At 37.6% G+C, this 13,947-nt stretch overlaps 1 long non-coding RNA gene across 3 annotated transcripts in view; it reads right to left on the bottom strand.

Annotated features, from left to right (window-relative positions):
- Positions 1-1,428: 1,428 nt before the first annotated feature.
- LOC103461988 (uncharacterized) overlaps positions 1,429-13,947 on the bottom strand; it is a 44,888-nt gene continuing 32,369 nt past the window's right edge. For 2 of the 3 annotated variants that reach the window (XR_001776486.1, XR_533248.2), the window contains 2 exons: positions 10,519-10,645; positions 7,959-10,415 (listed from right to left, as the gene is read on the bottom strand). This is a non-coding gene — a long non-coding RNA (uncharacterized LOC103461988). Of the gene's footprint in view, positions 2,055-4,433; positions 4,486-7,958; positions 10,416-10,518; positions 10,646-13,947 lie in introns of those variants that run through there. The other variant, XR_001776487.1, reaches the window with a different exon arrangement.

Raw genomic sequence — 13,947 nt, 5'->3', positions numbered from 1 at the left:
TCGTCTCTCCCCATAATAAGTATCCTTGTTCATTGTTGTGCAAATCTTGGCGTACTGTACAAATTTACATGACAGGAGCTTTAGTTCTTTGGTTCTAGTCTGTGCTTTGACATAAATTTGTGCATACCGAAATGCATATGTTCTTGTTGTTACGTGGCTCTAAAGAGGGTTATGTACCACGGTCTGTTGCTTATCTGAGTATGACAGCCAGCATTTAGCTAATTATCACGAAACATAAAATATGGCCGTGTCTGATCGAGATGCCAGTTTTTACCTGGTGTTCAGTCACGATGTTTGACATATTGATGTGCTGACCCAATGATGGATGGAAGGATAGCACAGTCATCACTGAATTATTAGGCTGAGAAATTTAATCTCCTTCTTTTCAAAGGAAATGGGTCAAAAAAAGCCTTAAAAATCCACCTGCTATTCATCACTGTGTGCTCTAAAAATGAAATATGCTGTATTTTTTTTTTTTTTTTGGGGGGGGATTTACACCAAAGTGGTCAATGAATGATTGATGTTACCCTCCCTACAGCTACTGGGAAACGCACACACAAAAAAAGTAAGCTTATTCATAGCTTTCCTAATTCTTTCCTTACTTTTAATTATGTACTTCAGTTTATGTGCATATATTTTTTATGCTGTGTGGGAAGAAAAAGCACCAGAGCGTGAGCAGCTCAGAGACAAACAGAATGAAACAAAGATTATGCATGGTGTCTCCACCCTGCAGGGTAGCAAAGCGTTTCAAAGGCTGGCTAGACTGCACTGGGCAGCTGCTGTGGTGTAAAGAGCCACTACCCTGCCAGACACACAGATGTAGAGTAATGAGTCATTGTGTACTGGAATCTTGTCAAAAGCCTCCTTTTCTCTTCTCCTCTGTTGTTTCTGTCTTTGTAAATGTCTCTTTTACTCCGTCCTCTCCGCGTCACGTCCCTCTGTGTCTTAATACTCCTGCTTAGGCCTGAACGCTATCTTAACGATTTCCCCGGGTTGTTTGCGCTTGGCGAGACGCACTCGTCAAGCGTTCCGATGAGGACTTATTCCTGACCACGTGGCGTAAAATAAAATTTAATAAGGTCACATTGCACAAAGCAGCACCAAAGGGCAAAATTTGTAAAGGTCACAGCAGGGGTGGAGAGGTCTCAGCATGCAGCTCGGCTGGGAACAAGGCGGAATAATTTGACAGTGGAGAAAAACGAAGGGAAAGAAGTCCACGAAGGTCTTGTATTCTTCCTTTTAATTTCTCTTTTTTCCCTTTCAGCTTAAATCATTTTAGTGAGTAACGAGGCAGTGTTTCGAAAAGGAAAAAAGTACTGCTGTTTTTGTTGTTGTTGCAATCGGAACAAACTGGACGAGGTTTCAAAAAGGCAGTATATTAAGTTAGGAACCATTAAACATTTGCATATCACAAAGAATGACGTGAAATTAGGTGGAAACCATGTCTAGTTTATAAATAGGAAACGTACAAACGGATTATGTTACATCAGGAGTTGGGTTCTGTTATTCATTTCTTTCTGCTTCTCTTTTTCATCAGTCATTAGTTTGACTGCCTGCAACAACAAACACATCAAAGACCGGACTGGAGAAAAGAGCTAGTAAAAATGCATCGCACCAGTTGAGGCGTTCACTCGTGACTCAGAGAGAGGGCAACGACTTCATGAGACTGCCAATTAGCTTGTTCGAGATGCCTTTCCTGGAAACTGAACTAAAGCAGGTGGCAGCAGCAGGAGGCAGCAACAAAAAGCTGCAGTTAAGGCGCTTTAGTTTCTTGCAGCCTTCAGTGTGCACAGAAACTCACCAGAACACTCAGGCAAGATAAGAACTCCGTCTAAAAAGATGTGAAATGAAGATTTCATTAAGACAGCTGCTGGTGCTTGTCAGCATCATCATGACTTCATCACAGTATAACCACTATGTTACAGAAAAAGGCTCTTGCTAAATCTGTCTTGCAGGAGTTTGCCAAAATTACATCTCAGAGTACATCTACATGACTACTTTGGAAAGTTGCTGCAAATAATAGGCTGTTCGGTGATTTGTAGACTTTTGAAAATCTGAAAAAAAAGGAAAAAAAACACATTAGTCACAACAGTCAAAGCTGTATTTAATGCTTCTCCTTCTTCGCAAATATCAAGAGGGAATGTGGGCTTTTACAATCACTTAGCCATTTTCTGGCAAACGTAATTATCTTTGCAGCACACAGTGTTGTTCTCATTCACCAACAGCACAACATCTCCTCCTCCTTTCTGCACTGCAAGAAGGTTGATAAGAGAGGAGGAGCCTGAAGGGAATAGGAGAATGTCTGATAAATACACCTTTTGTTCTTTTTTTTATGTATTTCTTCATTTAGTTTAGTTTAAAAAAGAAATCCAAACAAAGGTATAAAGTGTTTTTGTTCATTTGTCTGGCAACTAGTTTTGAGTAAAATTATCCGATGACTCTGTTGAAGTTTGTGTGATGATGCATCAAAAGAAAATCACTATTTAATATCTGGGGGTTTTTATTGACTTTTGATTATAGTGCCTATGTCACTTTTCTATCATTTAAAGTAAAGCATTAAATAAGCATTTACTCTTCTAAACACAACCAGGATTACCTGGACATCTTGGTATATTTCAGGTTAAAATTAGCTTGTACTCTGATGACAGCGCCCCTAGTGGAACAAAGGAAGTCTGAATGGGATTGAAACATGAGGTCATATAAGGAAGTTGCAGGTCAAAAATTGGTTAAAGTTTCTGTAATTGTAAGTTCATTTATTGTGTTTTTACTTTTTGTCAGACTTTTACATGTTTCACATCCTCAAACTAATTTAATTTCGACTCAAGATTACATAGAACCAACAGTTTGTAAAATTATAAATTTATTTTGATAAAAGGGGGGGAAAAAAAACTATTCAAACCAATTTGGCCCAACCTGGAAAAGGTAATTGCCTCCTCGACCGGGTGATCGGTTGGGTCACCCTTGATCGTAAACATTGACTTCAAGTTTTTGAGAGAACTGTATTTTATATTGCTATGGAAGAATTTTCACCCCACTCTTTTTTGAAACATTGTCATCTCACTGGAGGATTTCCATGCATAAATTGCCTGGTCAAGGTCATGACACAGCATCTCATTTAGATTTGGATATTAAATAGTCTTCTCCGATAAAATGACCATTTTAAAGCCGTTGGCTGGTGTTCTTCAGATCATTGTCTTGTTGCATGACTCTTGTGAACCGGTTTCAACCGGTCTTAAACCGGTTGATACCACTGCAACATACAGATGCTTTTGACAAATATATTCATCACTTGACTCTATAAAGAAGCATGTTTTTAAGAGACCTGAAATGCTTGGACCAATCGGTGCAATCACAGATGCATTTAATATAAAAAATAACTTAATATTTGATGAACCTTGTTTATAGTTTCATCAAAATAAGTAAACAAAAGAGTTGATGTTTGGAGAAGACTAAAACAGCTATGCCCACAATTATTCACCCTGGAAGATCGAGATGAAACTCGCTTTCATCAAGAAGTTTGTCTCTGACAGGAAATGAAACAAACACACCTACAAACACAATTAATCAAAGCAAGAAGAGTTTTAGTTTCAGAAAAAATGTATTGATTTTTTTCAATTCAATTGAAATGAATTGGTTACATTTCATTTTCAAAATAACATGGTGAATTGATTATATCAATCTCATTAATCAGTGGGAGTTTTTAAACCTTCCCTTTAAACCTTTCAAGTGTCGTGATTTTTTTCTAATGTAAAGTCTCAGTCATAGATCAATAGGCACATTAAATGGCGTTAATTGATACTTCTTAATAAACCAACATCCTTCTATTCTTGCTACTAAGCCTGTGCATAAATTGCATAGACATAATATTTATGAGATACTGAGCATGTTTTTTGTTTCCTTTTCATTCAAATAGCGAAGCCTAAGATTGAACCAAACCAGGAACATCAAAAAGAAAACAAGAAATAAGCAGAGTTGGAAGTGTAGCAAAAGAGAAGAGGATGCCTTTTCCTTTGGATCACCAGAAATGATAGAGAAAAAATAACTTTCAAATGAGTTTATATGTCACTGAGACATACACCTTGCTTGGAAAAAGCCTTAAATGATCAGCACTGCTGTAAATGGGCAAACTGAATAATTATTAGTTCATAAATTGTAATGATAATAGCACAGAACACCGAATTAGAAAAATCTCAGATGTTTTCTGGCTTTGTTTCAACACCCTCTCTGTTTTTTAGCCTATGTAACGTCTTTAACCAGCCGCACTGTCTTGCAAGCAGAAAATCACTTAATTTTCTGTGGTTACTGAGCTGCAACCAATGATCTCTGGAAGGGTTTCTGGTGCTACTTTTTTTTTTTCTCTTTCCTTTCCGCAACTGATTAACTTCAAAGTGGCCACAAATGCAAGTCTCTGAAGAGAAAGCTTTTAAACTTACTTTAAAAGATGGACTCGGGGCACGGCTTCTAAAATGGTTTTGTAGGCAGCATCTATGCAGGAGAGAAAAATGGGGAAGGGAGGAAGATAAAGCCATTCCCACATTCTATTACAGATGTTTGAATTACCAGTAAAAATACTTTTATATCTTGAATAATTTGTCTTTTATCTCGTCTTCTTTTTTTTTTTGCTGAATTAAAAAAAAAGAATATATATATATTCTATATATATATAATGTCATATATAATGTCTTCAGAAAAAATATCTGAAGACATTATACATTATACATATATATATATATATATATATATATATAGATGTATAATGTCTTCAGATATTTTTTTGTTTACTTTAGAGAATAGTTAGTGTCAGACATTTTGGCTTCTGCTGAAGCCAAATAAGAACAATGAGCCTTTTTAGCCTTTTAACTGATCAGATAAACAGATAGCCAATATGATTCTTAAGCTGATAATAATAAATAGTGTCATTACTCATTACACCAGAGCTGCAGACTAAGCATGACCCAAAGTGTCAGAGACACTTTAGGTAGCAGCCACTTCTGCCAGCAGGAGAGAGCAATGTACCATGCCACATTACCAATCCTGCTCTGGACATTTTGGAGGAACCCAACAAACAGCCTGAGGCATTGACTTGACCCTGAAATTCCCTGCATCCCCGTCCAATAGAAACCAGCAGGAAACACCAGAACAAGCTCGATAGTTAGGGATGCTGCTGTGAAAACCCACAACACTCCCAGCAACTAGGTGCCTCACATCACTGGAGACCCCCAGAGATCCTGCGTTCACACCCCATTATGTCAAGAGGGAGCTGTTAAATACAAAGCAAGGGATTGTATTGTTTGTATATCTTTTTTTTTTAATTATGCAAAAACTAAATCGCAACTGAAATTTTAAGCTCAGCTGCTGTCTCTCGGAGTCCACACAACCCCTTCATGTCCAAAACAACTTCAGCTGGAGTTAAAACACAAGACCTCAGCCAACCATGTTATAAACTCAGACAATGCAGTGTGTTATCACCAGCTACAGTGCCCTCCGCTGGCTGCTGGAGCCGGTGTGCTGCACCAGCGTGACTGGATGTGGAACAGAGATAGGGTGCTCTGATAGAGCTGCAGGCATAAAAAAAGAACATTTCATGTTGCTAAAACACAGACTAGCAACGGTGTCTTAGTTCTGCATCACAGAACTGGATGTGTCTTTGCAATTTCTGCTCTGAGAGTCTCTGCCAACCTGCCAGTCCCCATGGTCAGGGAAATGTGTAGCACTCGTGTTCACGTTTAAATAGTGGAGGATGGCGGTTGCTGTCCTTCAGCCTATTGACTGGTCATGCATCACAACCGACCTTTGTGTTGGGGAAAAAAAAATGTACTGGCAGCTGAAGGAATCGTGAAAGTGTTTGATTTCTGGTAAGGTCTGGAAGATAAAAGTTTAAACTGAGGCACAGAAAAGACTTTACAAGGATTGCAATAAGTCAAGGATGAAATGGAAAAAGATGGAAAGTGCATTGATTAGATCACTCAGCAGACCATAGAAAGAGACTGAGAGAGGAAATGGCTCAAAGATCCCGATTTAATAGTATTCTTTCAGACGGGCTAGTCATCGGAGAGTGTGAATGTCTTTGAGTTATCACCCCTTTTATTGTATCCGGATTGATCACATTATCTCCCATCCATCTCTGTATGTTCATCCCAGCTGAAAGTGGTTGTCCAAAGCACATAATGGAAAGATTAGAAGAAAACCTCTGTTCTGGCAACACTCAATATTTCCCCATTAGTGCACCGACCTCTGGGATTAGACCTTTGCCACACATTAAAGATGTCAATACTGCTAATATTGTTTTTGGAGGTCCTCCACCTTCTTAGAGCTACAGCTTCGGTAACCAGATCTATTTGATAAGATCTATCGAACTTCTCTGAGACTGGCAGTTGGAGACCTCGGGGTCTCATCTCCTGGAGAACAGAGATTTTCTCCATTTCTTCAAAGTGGACACTCCAACTAGCTGACAAGCAAGTCAACATCTTAGTCAGCAGACAGAAAAAATGCATAAACTGAATCAAAGTGTTTTGCTTCAATTATGATTTCGATGAAGTTATTTTCATTTCAGCTGTGAGTACATTGTATAAAGTAAATAAAGTTTGATAGTAAATCACAGAAAAGGCTCAGAAAATAGGAAAAGTTGCAGAAGGTTAATTGGCAGTTGAACTAGATGATCTGATTCATTAAATTAGCTTTTTTTTAAGTAAAAATAAGTCTATTGCATTTTTTTTATCATGAACGTTTGTGAGTTTTTGTAATGTTGTTCTTTAGGCACAAGAGGGCGCCATTGAGCTGTGTCTGGGTTTCAAAGTGTCGGTTCATGTTATTGAGAGTCTTAACACCATGTACCGGTTCTGCAAACTGAGCTAATCAAAGAATTAATTAGATTTGATTGAGCTAAAGTTTTGTTAGTTTAACAGATTTTTCATTCTAATTCCACTAATGAGTGAATTAAAATGGGACCCGATTCTGTAATAAGGGCTCATTTCAAGTCCAGTCTGAGAGAAAACTGCCCAAAAAGAAAATATTTGAAGTATTTTGAATATTTGTAGTATTATTAATAGAGGGTTGTTTTTTTTTTTTCCGCATGTCATGAATGGCTGTATACTGAGAAGAAGCATAATTGCAATGGTTAATGGAAACACACTCCTTTGTGTGTGAGAACTTTCTTTCTGTGCTGCAATGCTGAGGTCATATCCACTGGGATGGCTTGGCCACGCGTGGACAGGATGAGGAATAGAGCTCTACTTTCTGAGTTAGATAAATACCTCCATCCGCTTCACCGGAGCATTCATCAGGGACGGCACAAAGACCAAAATCAGCAATACATAAGCATCAATAATTAAGCAGCCACACACAACATAAGAGGGTGAAGAGCGGGTGGGGTCCTCAGTGGTCCATAAGGTTGGCTCTGGAGTGGTCCTAAATGCTGCTAATGTCTCTGAGGCGTGTCACAGAGGACAAACCGGAGCAGGATGCATCTTTTTTTTATTTATTTATTTAAATGCTATAATGCATTGTATTGTTCGCTTCTATGACTTTCCTCTGGCTTACCTCCATTTACTTCTTCTTTGACTTTTATAGATTTAAGTCAGACTACATGACAAATAAGGATAAAGATTCCCTCTGAAGACAAACACCAACCCAACCCCGTCTGGAGAAGCCTGAGCTTTATAACTTATTAATGAGGGCCACCGTCAGAGCAATGCTGAACAAAACAACACTGATGCCATGGCTTTTACTTCATTCGATTTGTCGAATGATTGATACAATTCTGTTCACTGGTATCAACTATTATCAAGCCAATCACGCTAAAATCTGCTTAACAAAATACAATAACTGCATCAACAAGTACATTAATGTGTGTGTTCTCTCACACTTCATGCAATAAAACCAAGAAATCAATTCTAGAAATTCTATATTTTATTTTATTTTTTATTTGTTTGGTTTTTTTGCAGTTTTTTGCAGTTTTATGTGCAGATGTTTTGGCAAATCCTTTAAGAAGACGCATTCTGCTGCAGGCAGTTTTATTTTGGATGTAAAAGGGGTTTTGGTGTCATGTTTCTGCAGGGGCCCTGGGACAGAAAAAGGTCTAGGATTTCTTTCCGTGTCACTTTGTCCTTGCCAAGGATCTAACTCCAGCTATTTTTTCCCCTCCTATCCTTGTACATCTTTATCACACTCCAGCAGTAGTGGCAATTAGTTCTGGAACAGCATGGGAAAATTAGCTTGCGCTATATCACTTAAATTATCATTATGTAATGTATAAAGTTGCCACTAGGGGGAGGGGCAGAGCTGAAATAGGACAAAAGACAACAAAGAGGAGGGGGTGGGCTGTGGGGGGCAGGCGGGAAATAAACTTAAAGAGGGAAAAAGTCGGTGATAATTAAGACTGAAATGTTTGAGATTAAGACAGAGACGACAGGCAGATGATGCCATACCTTTTCTTATTTTTTATTCTATTTTATTTTTTAAGGGAATCATTTTTGGTTTGTTTGTGTGCATGCAGGTGAGAGAGAATAACCTGTATCCCTCCCCTGCCATTGCCGGCATTTCGCTCAGCAGTGCATTTCCATTCGTGGGGCATGGTGGGAGCAGTGACCTCGGGGAGACCCTGTAATTATCCTCTGTGTCTGCGACAGGCCCAGATAATCAGTCTCACTGGGAATACTGGCTGAGATCTGTGGATGAGTGATTCTAAAGGACCTAATCCTCAATGAAGCACTCTCTTAGCTCTCGAACTGATGGCTGGAGTGCTCTCACAAGATGCCTGTTTTGATACACTCTCAGGTCACAGTCTCTGTAATCTGTCTTTTATTCTCTATTCTGTCACAGTTTGCATTTCACCGCTTGGACTTGCTTGCATTTGATTCTACTGTTCACATGAAACAAATTATTGTGTCAGAATTGGCTTTAACCAAAAAAATAATAAATAAATCATAGTTTTGTTTATTATGTTAAACTACAACATTTTTGTGATGGCACCTGACCATAAAAGATACCTGATGCAGATTTTCTTATTATCAATTGAAATGAAAATGCTGTATTACTATTTCAGCTCTGATTACTGCATTACATCATTTTGATCGTATTTATTTGTGTTGCACCCAATCAAATTGGTATACCAATCGATATATATCAGACCAAATTCAATTTCTATTTGATACTGGGTATAACACAGTGAGCCTATATAATCTTAATAGGTGATTGATCTGAGGAACTCTATCTGATTGCGTGGAGTCTTTGACTGTCCAGCAGTCTGAGAAAGCATGTGGCGACAGTGGACGCCACAAGTTAACACATTAACATGTGGCTTTTCCTTTTGGAGTTAATTGTCCAGATAGAGTTCCTTAGATCAATCAGTTATTAGCTTAACACTAGGACAGGCAAACCTGCATCTACATGTCACATTACAGCAAGCGCTGGTGCTTCAGATAAAAGACTAAAAAGTAAAGGTTATCATGCATAGTTACCCTTTGAAGTCAGGGTGTGTGTACACAAACACAATGGTTCAACGTCTCATACATTTTTAAAAGAGGCTTCAGAAAACGGCAGAGATTTGGCACAGGCCACAAACACATACAGATGAAACGGCACATACACTTACCAAAACCACATGCAACACACATTTAAATGTCAAGTCACTTGCCAAAAAGCACCAAAAAAAACCATCTAATGCATTTTTGCTAAAGTTTATTCTCTCTTAATTGCATTATTTTCTGTTTTCCACCCTCACTCTACTGCAATAAAAACCTTTCACCTTTTTTTTTTTTTTCACCCCAAAGTTTTCTGCCTGAAAACTCTGTGGAGAAATTTACAATATGGATGTATTCATTGAAATTTCCAGTACCAGAGACACTTGTGCATCTCCGCCTTGCGAGACGAGCAGAGCAGCATTCCCACAGGGGGGGCCTGGGAATCAATTACCATTCTCCCGAGGCAGGGGATTGGCTACCAGAGGACCACAACATCCCAGACAGCCACACGGTCAGGCTGTCATCGTTTGATTTACAAATAATCAGCTCCTAATTGTATCACATCGGTCTGCAGGTACATCTAATTTAGGAGGGAATGTGAATTCACAAGGGTTTTGGCAGGCAGAGCTATTGTGCCTTTCTGGTAATAAAGCAGAAGCAGGCACTTTAATGTTGTTGGCCCCTGGTAGCCCTGCACTGCGATCCGCACACACTGGTGGAGGTTTGGGAGCCAGACTTTTGTGCTTTTCCAGTTTGATCGACAGCTGACATGACTGGCTCTGGAGTTGCCAGTCAATGCACAGCTGAAAGTAGTCCCAGTGCAAGAAGCCCTCCGCTCGAGGAAATCTTCAAAGGATTTTTATTTTTATTTTTTTTGGTATCGTATTGTTGTTTTCTCTCAGACTGATGAAGTCCGTGTTGCAACCGCATCTACTGGACGACGAATAGCTGTTCCTATAAAGTTTACAAGAAGAAAAGTGGTGTTTCAGTTTGCTGCTATGTCATCGGGGAAACTAAAATGTATAATCTAGTTATGTGGCACTCACAGAGCTCTTACCTTCAATAAGATGCAATGAATCATTTCAGCCTTACGAGGTAATTGCTGGTTTAATAGAGCGTCTTTATTTAGCTTATTGTCTGATCTTTTCTGCATCCATGACATCAGAAGAAGACAGCAGACTCCCCTGAGCATCAAAACGCAGACAGGTTGGAACAAAAAATAACAACGGCTCTATTAATCTACTATGTCATGACTCTTGATCAATATATATTTTGCTCTGGTTCAACAATAACCATTTATCAAGTGAATCTCAATCTGCAAAGGACAACCTTTTAAGATGTCCAGGGGAAGGAAGGGATTCTATTTAACATGCAGATAAAGTGGAACAAAGATACACTTTATTTTAGATTCAAAAGATTCACAATTCCTTCTATTAATTTAATGAAATGAATGTAGTCTATAATTTATTAATATATTAATGATCTAATGCTCTGAAAGGGGTTTTGGGAAACAATGGTTCAAACCTTCAACCATAACAAGAATTAAAATTGCACAAAGTTGGAAAATGCCACCCTTAAATAATAAGATTTTCTATAAAACGAGGATATTGAGCTTATAGAAGGTGTATAACTAAATGAGCAACATTAAATTATGAAAGGGAATATATTCATCAACCAGTACAACTTTTTTATACTCATCTTTCTCTGCCTGATCTAGTATATTGATCAATTCTTTTAGAATATGTACAGAAAATAGTTTAATTTCATAGGTTAAACTTGAAACTTCATCACCAAAATGTTACCAGCTGTTCAAATAAGTCTTTGTTGTTGATTCACCGTTTTTAATTTTTTACATGTGTGTTGTTCGTTTTGTTGGCTTGAGATTTCTTGACAAAATGTTCAACTAAGAAAACCTAGCAGAGTATTATAATCTGGTCTGTGACAATGACATAAATTATATACAAGATTCTTTTTAGTCTGAGATAAATATATAGTTTTACATTCTTTTGTATTTCTTATTTATAAGCCTTTGGAGCTCATTTGAGACTCAGCCACATTTGATAAATTATATTACACTGATATTCACAAAGTGAAGCATATTATATAGATTAATTACACACAGGTTAATCATAAGAGGAATTATCATTCCTGTTACTTATATATATTTTTTTCATTTACAGATCATGAAAATATCCAGACCACTAAAAACATTTTAATACAGAACTGTGGGCTTAATGAGAAGTACGTAATAGCTTAAATGTTAGTTTTTAAAGGTACTCAATCTGACAAACAAGCCTTTAATCAATTATTCTAATTGATTAAAGATTACTGAACATTTCTCAAAAAGATTTTTATCCCTTATGAGAAGTACAACATTTTTTGCTGCCCAGTGCTGTGTTGAGGACACAACGCAGAAGCTCATCTTGCTTATGCAATGGGCCGGCCCTGGTGGGAGCTTCTCTTACTCAAAACACTGCTGCTGTTCTCTAAGAGTGAGCGTGAGAGGTTTCTTTTAAACTCCATTATTTAACTTTGTCACTTTCCTCCTAATTGTGCAAGTTGACAAAAAAAGATTTGAGTCTTCACCCAACCTTGTTGCAGCTGCACTTGTTTCAGACTTAGTAATTGTTTAGACAAGTTGTTGGTTTTTTTTTCTTAACTTCATAGATGCTAAATTTCAATTCACATCTGCCTCACTTGAACGGCCTGTTCTCTCGTCTTTCCCATTTTGATCAAGAGACAGGATCCCCAGTGTTCTGCACACAGTACATGACTAACTAACTCAGGTCAGTCATATAAAGGAAAGGATAAATTATTAAAAATGCTTCAGTTAAATTTTTTATACAAAATTAGTGAAGGCAATCACTTCTCTCCTTAGAGAGTATATGAAAAAAAAATTCCTTAGCATATTGTTCCTTTTTTTCCAATCAAACAAATACACTAAAGATGTGTTCAAAAAGAAAACATTAATTGTAGGTTTTCAAAATCTTTTAACAATTTGTGTTGACATATAAATAAAGAAAACTGAATAACATTTGAAGTGATAAACATTGCTTATCAAAGCTTGCTTGTTGTTTTTTTTTTTTTTTGCTTGTTTGTTTGCCATTGTTGCTTTTCTACTGACACATTTTCCAACTTTTTTTAATGTAAAACTGCAAACTCCGTCTCAATTACTTCCTAATCTGCACTCAGCTCTGCCCTCGACAACATTTTTCAGAAACTGCTCCCGGTATGAGTCGCTTGTGTAGTTCACTGAGACTGAAATACTGAAATTGCCAGTCATTTCAGGAAAATGAAAACCATAGAGTTTCACCGTCAAACAGATTTCCTGCATTTAGGCTGCTGCTCACAGTACATAAATACAATATAGTTCTCAGGGCTTTACGACACCCAAAAGGAATATTCACAAATGCGGTGACAGTTCCTTTATTTGTTGACCGGCAGACAAGCAGAAATGTTCAAGTAAGCAGTAACACAATAGTAACATATGAAATTCTCTGATTTGCTATTTACGGTTTTCTTTTTAATAAAAAGCTGTCGCCTATGTGGAAATAGTTTCTTAGTTCTCCTTATGTTGTAAAATTGCACCAATTTTCCTTGTTTGTCTTTTATGCTATTTCTGAGACGTCTGTGTTTTCTATATTTTCACATTAACAGATGAGGGAATTGTGCAGCTATTTAAGGATAATTAAATTCATTCTCTGAAAGGTTTTTACCATCTTCTGATGTAGCTCAAAGCCTTAAGTGTTTGGTTTAAAACCCACAAAGGAGCTACAGTTAAGAACAGAGAAAAAGGTGTGATTGAGTCGATTACTAACACTAAATACTGCACTTACATTTAATGGAATAATCTGCATGTTTTTGTTTTGTTTCTTGTTTTTTTTTTCAAAGGCATTGCACTGAAATCTGTTTAAAGTTTAAAATAATCCACAAGCCAAAAAAAGAAGATCTACTGTCCTATTCACATAATTGTTTTATTGCTATTCATTTTTGGTTGCGAATGTAATGTACAAAGGTAGTTTAATAATAATCTTCTGTCACCAACACAAGACAAGAAATCCACAAAACCACGCCACTCAACAGGAAGTCCTGGCAGCCAATGGGATCGCAGAAGCCAAAGGCCATGGCAGCTACAGGTGCGCCTCATTCTTTACTGCCTGACTGAGATGGATATCATCAATTTCTGTTGGTAGCGTTTGCACTAAGTTGTATCTAAATAATTCAATAGCTGGAGCGACTCTCAAATTGCTTTTATTCCGAACAGAATACAAAACAGACAATGAAGAAAAAAAAAAAAGAGCACGCGTTTCCCTTTTCTTCTGTGGTTGCAGAAAGATTTCCTTGTCAGGGTAAAACATTGTGGGCTAAGTGATTCCATACATCTCCTCTGCTTTGTGTTGTGTGCTTCACACAGCAGATTCAAACTAACCTGAAACACAGTTCCATTTTTTTCAACATGTTCCCTTTATTGCAGCAGTACCCCCCC

Source organism: Poecilia reticulata, linkage group LG3 (genome assembly GCF_000633615.1).
Source record: "Poecilia reticulata strain Guanapo linkage group LG3, Guppy_female_1.0+MT, whole genome shotgun sequence".
NCBI classification, from domain to species: domain Eukaryota; kingdom Metazoa; phylum Chordata; class Actinopteri; order Cyprinodontiformes; family Poeciliidae; genus Poecilia; species Poecilia reticulata.
The sequence above is the reverse complement of the archived record's forward strand: the minus strand, read 5'-3'. Positions and strand labels throughout refer to the sequence as shown.